Below are 11,010 nucleotides of genomic sequence, written 5' to 3'. Positions count from 1 at the left end.
TTTGACACCAATTTCGTTCAAATCGGTTGTGTAGTTTCTGAGATAATGAAGTTTTGTGATTTTCACATTTTGATACATAACCCCGAAACCAAAAATCCGATTGTAATAAAATTCAATAGGGTCTTATGGGGCAACTAGACCTTTCATTTGCAATTAGTTTCATTGAAATCGGTTCAGCCATCTCTGAGAAAATTGAGTGAGATTAGGAGACCGTTACATACATACATACATACATACATACATACACACACACACACACACACACACACACACACACACACACACACACACACACACACACACACACACACAAACACAAACACACACTCATACATACACACACATACAGAAAGTTCTCAGCTCGTCGAACTAAGTCGATTGATATACGAGATTCGACCCTTTGGAGCACTTTTATACCTTTGGTTTTTTTCAGTGATTGCTATACCTTTCTAGGAGAAAGGCAAAAATACAACAGAAGAATTGTTGAGCGATGTTGAAATCTCACGGGATGGAGCAACAACCGAAGGGTTTATCTCCATGGACATGAACCGCTGGTATACTGAAAAAAAAAATTTAAACTTGATATCTCTTAAATAGTCATAAATGGGTATTGCAAGCGCGGGGTTGCGGCTAGCAAGTGCATCCCGTACTTGCATTGTGAACGTCACTTTCTGTTTCTGGATAGAATCTATAAGCTTGGCCCTTGCTCTGTGGTACTTAGGGCATACGAAGATTATGTGGTCAATATCTTCCTTCGTACCCTCCACATTCGCACAGATTACTTTCGATTAAGTTAATTCGATAGAGGTGTTGTGAATGCTTGCGGTGGGGATTACAACAGTTGTTACGATGAAGGGAGGTATGGAAATTATAATAAAAACAAAAATAGGAGGTCACGACACCAGAATGGCGTCGAGGCAAGCTTGAGTTTGCTATTTATCCCCATAGATTTCTGGGGCATTATATAATTTTTTAGAGTTTTGTTTTGGATGATTGTGTTTTTTATTGATTATTATTTGGATAAGGCAATCGACCTTCTATAAACTCATTCGCTTCAGACCTCCTGCAAGACGGTTAAAATATATTCTATATATTGTAAAAAAATCTTATTTTAGTTCTATCGATGTATTTAATGTGTTTATCGGCTTAATCAGTCCGTGTATACTACACGGACTGATTAAGCCGATAAACACATTAAACTAACCGTTTCAGTCGTCATATAAACAAATTCTATCGATGTATATAAAAAATGTGCATCATCATTTGAATCCTTAGGAACGAAGCACCAGGCAGAAGTGCTTGCTTTTGGCGCGTGTGCTGGAAGGTGCAGCGCTTGTTTTTTGGTTTGCTTCTTCTCCCAGCAGAACAGGGCGATTTGATCGGAGCTCCGGCGAGGGAAAGGAGGCGGTGACGCCGTTTCTCAGACGGTGCAACATCGCAACTGTGCTGGAAGGTGTCGTGCTAGTTTTTGGCGCGTGCGTTGACAGAGGAGAAAATCGGCGGCGCCGTTTTGCAGTCGATGTAACTCCCGCTAGTGCTGATTACAACTACATACAAAGATAAGTAACACTTTTTATTTATTCTCTTTCCCACTTGTGTATATACATAACTGATCTATCTTGCATTCTTTTTATAAAACATATATTCATTTTTTTTTACCTTGTATACATTAGTATATTACATATTCTTATACTTGATACATTGCGCAGCCGTTGAATGGCGGTTGGGGGTCTGGCTACCCCACCGGACCTTTCATCCTCCTCAGAGGGTGAAGAGTCCGGGATGGACTTTGCCGAGATTCCCATTAATGACAACAACGCTTTCTTTGATGTAGTAAAGAAGCGTAAAAGGCCCCGTAAAACTGCCCCGATTGTCCCATCTACTAATGATGTGCCAATACGGGTCAAACAGTACCAGGTGAACCAACCCGGTCTTCGTTCTCAGAGTTATGCAGATATGCAAAACTCTGAAGAAAGATTACACCAGCTTGACTGAGATTTTTAAAGTCAAAACGGACAAGCTGAAGGCAACCTTTTCTGATCCTAGACAAGCAAATGCTGTCGTCCAGGATCCAAATTTCAACATCGAGTACCGCGTTTATATACCGGCACGCGTTGTTGAAATAGAAGGTGTTATCACAGAGGCCGACCTCACTGAAGAAGATATTATGAAAGGTGTTGGATGTTTTAAAAATCCATCCCTTCCTGAAATCAAGATCCTTGAATGCAGGAGAATGTATTCCAAGGACAATACGGGCAAATATTCCCCAAACGACTCGTTTAGAGTAACTTTTGAGGGAAAAGTACTCCCGGATTTTGTCGAGCTCCACAAGCTTCGACTACCCGTAAGACTTTTTTTTCCGAAAGTCATGACGTGTACGAACTGTTTGCAGTTAGGGCACACGAAAACCCACTGCAATAAGAAATCTAAATGCTCCAAGTGTGGTGAAATCTCCGAGATTAACCACACTTGTAGCGAACAGCACGTGAAATGCTGTCTATGTGGAGGTGAACCACATAAAATAGAATCGTGCCCAACATATAAATTGCGCTCAGAATCGTTGAAAAAATCGACGAAACAACGCTGTAAGCAGTCATTTGCACAGATGCTAAAGACTGCCTTACAGCATCAGGAAAATCCGTATTCCAGCTTGGAACATGACGATCCCAATGATGATGAAGAGGTATATCAACCTCTTCCGTCAAGCGGGGCCGTGCGGAAACGACCAAGCGTATCTTCCCCCAAGCTCCCTAGAAAAGAGCAGAAGAAAACGCATACAGATACCCCAAGTGGCCCTCCTAAGCAAAATATTGCTAAGCCGTCACCTCCAGGATTCAAGCTTAATCCTGAGGGTAACAATTTCGATAAAGAGTTTCCCAAATTACCAGGAAAACAATCTGCTTCCGCCAAAAAACAGTCATCGGAACCTGAAATACAGACCACCGATGGACGTATCTCATTCAAAATGATCGTTGAATGGATATTTACCACTTTTGGTTTATCCGATACTCTTAAAAGTATGATCTCGGCTTGTCTTCCAACAATCTGCATGTTGGGTAAGCAACTAAGCACCAAATGGCCCCTCCTCGCGTTCGTATCCTTCGATGTCTAAATCAGACAACAGAAGTGACGAATCGACAACAAGGATCATACAATGGAACTGTAGAAGTTTGATCCCCAAATTAGATAAATTTAAACTTCTGGTTCACGATAGCAAATGCGATATTTTCGCGCTATCTGAAACATGGTTATCAACTGATACGACACTAGCCGTACCAAACTTCAATATTATCCGTTTAGACCGAGGAAACTCTTATGGCGGAGTGCTCCTTGGTATCAAAAAATGCTACACATTCTTCCGTATTCCTCTCCCAGCAATTGACGGTACAGAAATTGTTGCTTGCCATATAACAATTGCTGGTGAGGGCCTCACTGTTGCATCAGTCTACATTCCGCCTAGAGCTACTATTAATCGGTTGCAGCTGACACAAATAGCTGAACTTCTTCCGACTCCACGCCTTATCCTTATCTCACGGTACGGCGTGGGGAGCACCCAGGGATGACAGCCGTGCTGTTCTCATTGAAAGTTTGTTAGACGACTTCGATCTGACCTTATTGAACATATCTGGGTTAGCTACGAGAATAGCAAGGCCTCCAATACGAGAGAGCACATTAGACTTGTCGATGTGCTCCTCCTCAAAAGCTTTGGACTGCAAATGGGAGATTATTCAAGATCCCCACGGTAGCGACCATTTGCCAATCAGTATTTCGATTATGAACAGGCTCCATTCTGCTACCACAGTCGAAGTAGAGTATGATCTTACCCGGAATATTGATTGGGAAAAATTCTCGAACATAATATCCCAGGGTCTCGAAACAAACGAAGAGCTTTCCCCATCTGACGAATACAACTTCCTTGCAACATTAGTGCTAGATAACGCGTTGCAATCTCAGACGAGGCCCGCCCCTGAGAACAAGTTGAAAATTCGTCCCAACAAACAATGGTGGGACAAAGATTGCACCGAGATGAAAAAAGCTCTGAAAGCATCATACTTAGCATTCAGGAATGGTGGCTCAATTGAGCTTTATGATCAGTTTAGGGAGCTTGAAATAGAACAGTCCAAGCTACACAAACTGAAACAAAGATCATACTGGCAAAATTTCATAAGCACGTTACCCAGAGATGCTTCTATGAGCTATCTCTGGAATACGGCTCGAAAAATGCGCAATAGGTCCGACAGTAATGAGGCAAATGAATACTCTGAACGTTGGATCTATGATTTCGCGAAAAAGGTATGCCCAGACGCTGTCCCATCACAGCAAAAATTCAGCGATACAACGGCTATTGAAGAACCAGAATTTACCATGTTGGAGTTTTCAATTGCCCTCGCGTCTTGCAAGAATAAGGCTCCAGGACCGGACAGGATCAAATTTTATTTGATGAAAAACCTGCCGGACTCGGCCAAGCTACGATTTCTTAAACTGTTTAATAAGCTTATCAGGAACAATATGATTCCGGAAGCTTGGAGACAGGTTAAGATTATCGCAATCAAAAAGCCAGACAAACCTGCCGCATATCACCGCTCGTATAGGCCGATTGCGATGCTCTCATGCATACGCAAATTGCTTGAAAAAATGATCCTGCGTAGACTTGACAACTGGGCAGAAACAACTAACCAACTATCAGAGACCCAGTTCGGCTTTCGTAGGGGCAAGGGCCCTAACGATTGCCTGGCATTGCTAGCCACAGAAGCGGAATTGGCTCTTGGCAGCAAACAACAAATGACCTCGGTTTTCCTGGATATCACAGGCGCATTTGACTCAGTTTCAATCGAAATTCTTTCCGAGAAACTGCATCAGAGAGGATTCTCCCCTATATTAACAAACTTTTTGATCAACCTGCTGTCTGAAAAGCATTTACTTTTCAACCACGGTTCTTCAACAATAACACGAGCAAGCTACATGGGTCTCCCCCAAGGCTCTTGTCTGAGTCCGCTGTTGTACAACTTCTACATCAGTGACATCGACACATGCTTGACGGACGGCTGTACAATGCGCCAGTTAGCTGACGACTGCGTTGTATCAGTCACGGCGACTCTAGCTGTAGACATGAAAAACAGCCTGCAAAATACGCTAGATAATCTGACCGGTTGGGCCAGTTGTCTTGAAATCGAATTCTCGCTTGAAAAAACGGAGATGGTAGTCTTTTCAAAAAAGCGACCACCACCTCGCTTCGAGCTAGTTCTGTCCGGAATACCCATCACTCAGTCACCTAGCTTCAAGTATCTAGGAGTATGGTATGACTCTAAGTGCACATGGGAAAAACATATCAATTACCTGAAGCAAAGATGCCAACCGAGAATTAATTTTTTTCGGATGGTAACAGGAACATCATGGGGAGCGCATCCAGAGGATTTAATACGACTCTACCAAACCACTATTCTGCCCGTAATAGAATACGGCAGCATATGCTTCAGAGGAGTCGCAGCCTCACACATGCTGAAGCTAGAGAGGATACAATACCGTTGTTTGCGTATCGCTCTAGGCTGCATGCAATCGACACATACCATGTCTCTAGAGGTCATTGCGGGAGTACTACCACTCAAAGAGAGGCTATTCGAGTTGGCTCTTCGTTTCCTCATCAGATCGGAGATAGCAAACCCAATGATAATCGAGAACTATGAGAGGTGTTTGGAAGTTGTTCAGAAACCCTGTATGTCAGTATACCAGCGGTTCATGACCATGGAGATAAACCCTTCGGCTGTTGCTCCATCCCGTGAGATTTCAACATCGCTCAACAATTCTTCTGTTATATTTGATTTGACGATGAAACTAGAAATCCATGGAATTCCCGAACACCTTAAACCAACAGTTGTGCCATTAATATTTTCGGCGAAATTCGGCCACCTCCCAGAACAGAACTCCTTTTTCACGGACGGATCTGTGATGGATGGACAATCCGGATATGGCGTTTTTAACACAGATCATCACATATCCCGCAAACTGGCACAGCCTTGCTCCATATATGTAGCTGAATTAGCTGCCATACACAATTCGCTGCGAATTATCGAGCTCAAGACACCAGGCAATTATTTCATCTTCTCGGACAGCCTCAGTTCTATCGAAGCTCTCCGATCGATTAAACCGGTCAAGCACCCGTCCTATTTCCTTCCGGAAATTAGACGGATATTAGAAGTGCTGGTTGATCGGTCTTTCATTATCTGCTTTGTGTGGGTCCCCTCGCATTGCTCAATCCCAGGCAATAAAGAAGCTGATTTATTAGCGAAAAGGGGTGCCATAGAAGGAGATATATTTGATAGACCGATCATCTATACCGAGTATTTTCACCTGCCTCGACGACTGGCCCTGGCAAACTGGCAGGAAAAATGGGATAAAGACGATCTTGGGCGATGGATGCACTCGATTTCGCCCAAAGTGTCTACAAAAGCTTGGTTCAAAGGGTTAGATTTAACTCGAGATTTCATTCGAGTTATTTCGCGCCTAATGTCCAATCACTATGTTGCAAACGCACACCTTTATCGAATAAACTTAGTCGATAGTAATCTGTGCGAATGTGGAGGGTACGGAGATATAGATCATATAGTCTTCGTATGCCCTAAGTACCACAGAGCAAGGACCAAGCTTATTGATTCTCTCCGAAAACAGAAAGTGACATTTACAATGCAAGTACGGGATGCGCTTGCTAGCCGCAACCCAGCGCTTGTAATACCTATTTATGACTTTTTAAGAGATATCAAGTATCGAATTTGATTATCTCCTTGCTTCTTCTTCTTATTTTTCCAACACAACCTCCATCAAAAAGTTCACACTAATTCTGTTTTTTTTTTTCTTTTTCTTTTATTGATCTTTTTAGGGACACATGAATCATCGCTTCTTTCTGAGAGACATGATCCACCAAACATAGATATAAGTTTTGATTTCTAAAGATATAAGGAACCATCACACCTTAACGAATAGTATTAAGAATTGATATTTACTCATACAGAGAAGAACATTATTTATTATTGTTATTGTTAGCCGTAGGTTTAAATGATATGTATTTTTAAATTGTATTTATAAAAGAGAAAAGATGAGAGGGTTTTTATGCCTGTTTGAGGAGGAGCAGTCGGGATACAGGCTCTACTCAAGCTGGCTTTTCCCTACTCCAAAAGATATTCGGCCCCGTTATGCTTTGCGGTTGGGCCTAAATAAATATTAGAGTTATATAAAAAAAAAAAAAAAAAAGCACCAGGCAAAGTCGATAACACCTAGACTATGCTTGCAATAACGCAACGTGTATGTAATGTAGAGCTCACGACGCTCGCCAATGCAGTTTAGTTTATTTTTTTTTTAGAGAAACATGAATCATCGCTGCTCTCTGAGAGACATGACCATCAAACTTTTGATTTCCAAGAGACAAGGACTCATCTTTCCTCAACGAATAGTAATGTAATGTAATTGTTAGTTGTAGGTTAAAGTGATTTGTTTTTTTCGAATTGTATTTTTAAAAGATGATAGAGTTTTTATGTCTGTTTGTAGAGGAGCAATCGGGATTCAGGCTCTTCCTCACTTCAAACAGGCATACGGTTCCGTTATGCTGCGCTGCTGAGCCTTAATAAATATTATAGTTTAAAAAAATGCAGTTTCGCAGAATCAGCAGAAAGTGCCAGATGACGACAGACAATGTCAACCGCTAGACTTGTGAACTGGATGGTTTTGTAAACAAAATTATTGCTTTTCTATCGATTAGAATTAAAGGTTATCTATTTATCTTGTAAGAGTTGTGATAGAAGCGACACATTAACTACCGATAACGGAAAAGGAGCTTTTTTCTTGTTTCTTTTTACGCGGTTTTTGAATTTTCGCGCTACGTTTCTCCTGCATAAAAGCGTGTATTAGCGTCGTGTTAGGGCGAAATCTATGAATAATAAATTGTTAATACAGGGAGTGTTGTCACCATAAGGTGGCTTTTCTCATTGTTGTTTTGAGGTGGCAAAAGCGACACAGCGAAATAATCTTTCGCATTTATTTAAAGGCAAGTCTGGGTATAAGAAAAAAAACTTGTTCTGATAGAAAAAAAAAAAAAATAAAAATAAGGCTGACTTATTAAGAATCTCTCACGGCGGTTCGTCACTCAAAGGTCATGCGCGATTTCGGTCTTCCTTAGGGAACCTCTACATTAGAGAAATGACAAGACACTCACCGTTAAGGCAACTGTCAACATCAAAACGGGCGAGTTGTATCATTTTGCATTGCCGTAATTCGTTTTGATGTTGACAGTTGCCTTAACGGTGAGTGTCTTGTCATTTCTCTAATGTATAGGTTCCCTAGTCTTCCTTCACCTTTAACTTATAATAAATTTATTTTCATGTTCGGAAGAGTCTTCCACTTAAAAATTAAAAAAAATACATGGTTTTTAAATGATGTGGTGGGAAAATTGCGTATTGTAATCATCATAGTACGATTGTAGTTTTGTATGAACAATAGCTGAGGGAAGGTCCATAGAAGACGTAGCATTCGGGGAGAGAGGTGGGGGGTTTGCAGTTTAGTGACGAAATGTGACGAGGGAGAGGGGGGAAGGGGTCAAGTCAAGCTACATAGCAAATATGAAACTAAGAAAAAACAGTTGGAGTTTTGTAAGGGAGCATGCATGCATATATGACGTAGTTAATTTTTTTTTTCAATTTAAATATGGTTTTTTTGACACGGCACGATACAATTTTAAGTTAAACTGAGCCAATTACACTTTTTATTAATTCTAGATTAGCGGGAAAAGGAGGGAGGCCTTTTTTTTATTTCTCGCGGCCGACTACGAGCTAGTGGGGATTAAAGGTGAGAGGAGGGGAGATACAATTCTTGCTTTAAACTAATTAAGATATACGATCTATTTGTATTTCGACTGGTGTTCTTTTTGTTTTTCAAACATAGATTTAGGCTCTTCGTGTTCGTGTCTCCAGCGTCGTATACGGGTATTCTGACAAATAGACAAAAGAATATTAAATTTTAATGTCAGTCTTTTTCAAATAACAGTACAGTTGTTAATGTACTGAAGATCACCGCTTCCCAGAATGTCTCTAACGGGAACGTTCGGTTGTTTTCCTCGGGCCCGGAGGGAATCTATAAGCTCGGACCTAACATCACAGAATTCGGCACACGACCAAACAACATGCTCGATGTCATGGTAGCCATCGCCACAAACGCAGTGATTACTGTCTACAAGCCCTATACGAAAGAGATGCGTGTTTAACGTGTAGTGATTGGACATAAGTCTAGACATCACGCGTCCCGACCTACATCCAACCCCTTGAACCATGCTTTCGTCGATACCTTAGGAAAAATGGAATGTAGCCACCGTCCCAGTTCATCTGAGTTCCATGATGATTGCCAACTGTTGAGTGTTCTCTGACGCAAAATGCTATAAAATTCATCATAAGCAATTGGTCTACTATAAATATCGCCATCAATAGCACCCACCTTAGCTAAAGCGTCAGCCTTTTCATTGCCCGGAATGGAACAATGAGAAGGGACCCACGCTAAGGTAACCCGGTAATTTTTATCTGTTAAAGCACTTAAAAACCGCCGTATTTTCCCCAGGAAATACGGGGTGTGCTTCACAGTCTTCATCGATCGCAGAGCCTCAATGGAACTGAGACTGTCTTGAAGGTGAAGTAGTGGTCTATGGGCAGGGTTTCGATGATCCCAAGAGAGTACTGAATAGCGGCAAGTTCTGCGACGTCCACGGAAGCAGGAGCATCGAGTTTGTAGGAGGCGGTAAAATTTTCGTGAAAAACACCGAAGCCAGTGGACTCATCTAGATTAGATCCGTCAGTGTAAAACATTTTATCACAACTAACATGTTTGAACTTATTGGAAAAAATCTTAGGGATCTCTTGCGGTCGCAATTGATCCGGGATACCAATAATATCTTCTTTCATGGTGGTGTCGAAGAATATAGCATTATTAGAAGTATCTAAAAGTACGACATTGGAGAAATCGTATGAAGAAGGATTAATATCTTGAGCCATGTAGTCAAAATATAAAGTCATAAATCTGGTTTGGGATTGAAGGTCGACCAACCTCTCGAAATTTTAAATTACTAATGGGTTCATAACTGTGCATCGAATTAGCAACCGATAAGAGAGATTCCAAAAGCGATGTTTCAACGGAAGGATACCCGCTAGCACTTCAAGACTCATCGTATGGGTCGACTGCATGCAACCTTAGGCAATACGCAAACAACGATATTGTATTCGTTCCAGTTTGATCAAATGTGTGTTTGCTGCGGAGCGGAAGCAGAAACACCCGTACTCAAGAACTGACGATATCGTTGTTTGGTATAACCTTAGAAGGTCTCCTTGGTGGGCACCCCAACATGTTCCGGTAATCGTACGAAGAAAATTAATCCTCTGTTGGCATTTTTTGTGTCAGATACCTAATATGACAAGCCCAGGTGCATTTAGAGTCGAACCAGACCCCGAGATATTTAGCGACTAAAACCTGAGAGATCGTTTTACCCATTAGTAGGAGCTGCAGCTGAGCTGGGTTATGCTTCCTAGAAAGAACGACCAACTCAGTTTTCTCCGGAGAGAATTCGATACCCAGCTTAAGAGCCCATTCTGACAAATTGTCTAAGGTATCTTGCAATGGTCCTTGCAGATCGCTAGCTTCGCTACCAGTAATGGATACAACGCTATCGTCTGCAAGTTGCCTTAGCGTGCATGAATTTGCAAGACATTCATCGATGTCCTTGACGTAAAAATTATATAAAAGGGGGCTTAAACATGAGCCCTGGGGAAGACCCATGTAACTAATTCGGGAAGTTGTCGAATCGCCATGTGAGAAATACATATGCTTTTCTGACAACAAGTTGAGCAAAAAGTTATTCAAATTTGGTGAAAGTCCCTGCGAGTGAAGTTTCTCGCTTAAAACTTTTACAGAGACGGAGTCAAAAGCCCCCTTAATATCCAAGAATGCAGAAGCCATTTGCTCTTTTCGAGCAAAGGCGAGTTG

Source organism: Wyeomyia smithii, chromosome 1 (assembly GCF_029784165.1).
Source record: "Wyeomyia smithii strain HCP4-BCI-WySm-NY-G18 chromosome 1, ASM2978416v1, whole genome shotgun sequence".
NCBI lineage: Eukaryota > Metazoa > Arthropoda > Insecta > Diptera > Culicidae > Wyeomyia > Wyeomyia smithii.
The sequence above is the reverse complement of the archived record's forward strand: the minus strand, read 5'-3'. Positions refer to the sequence as shown.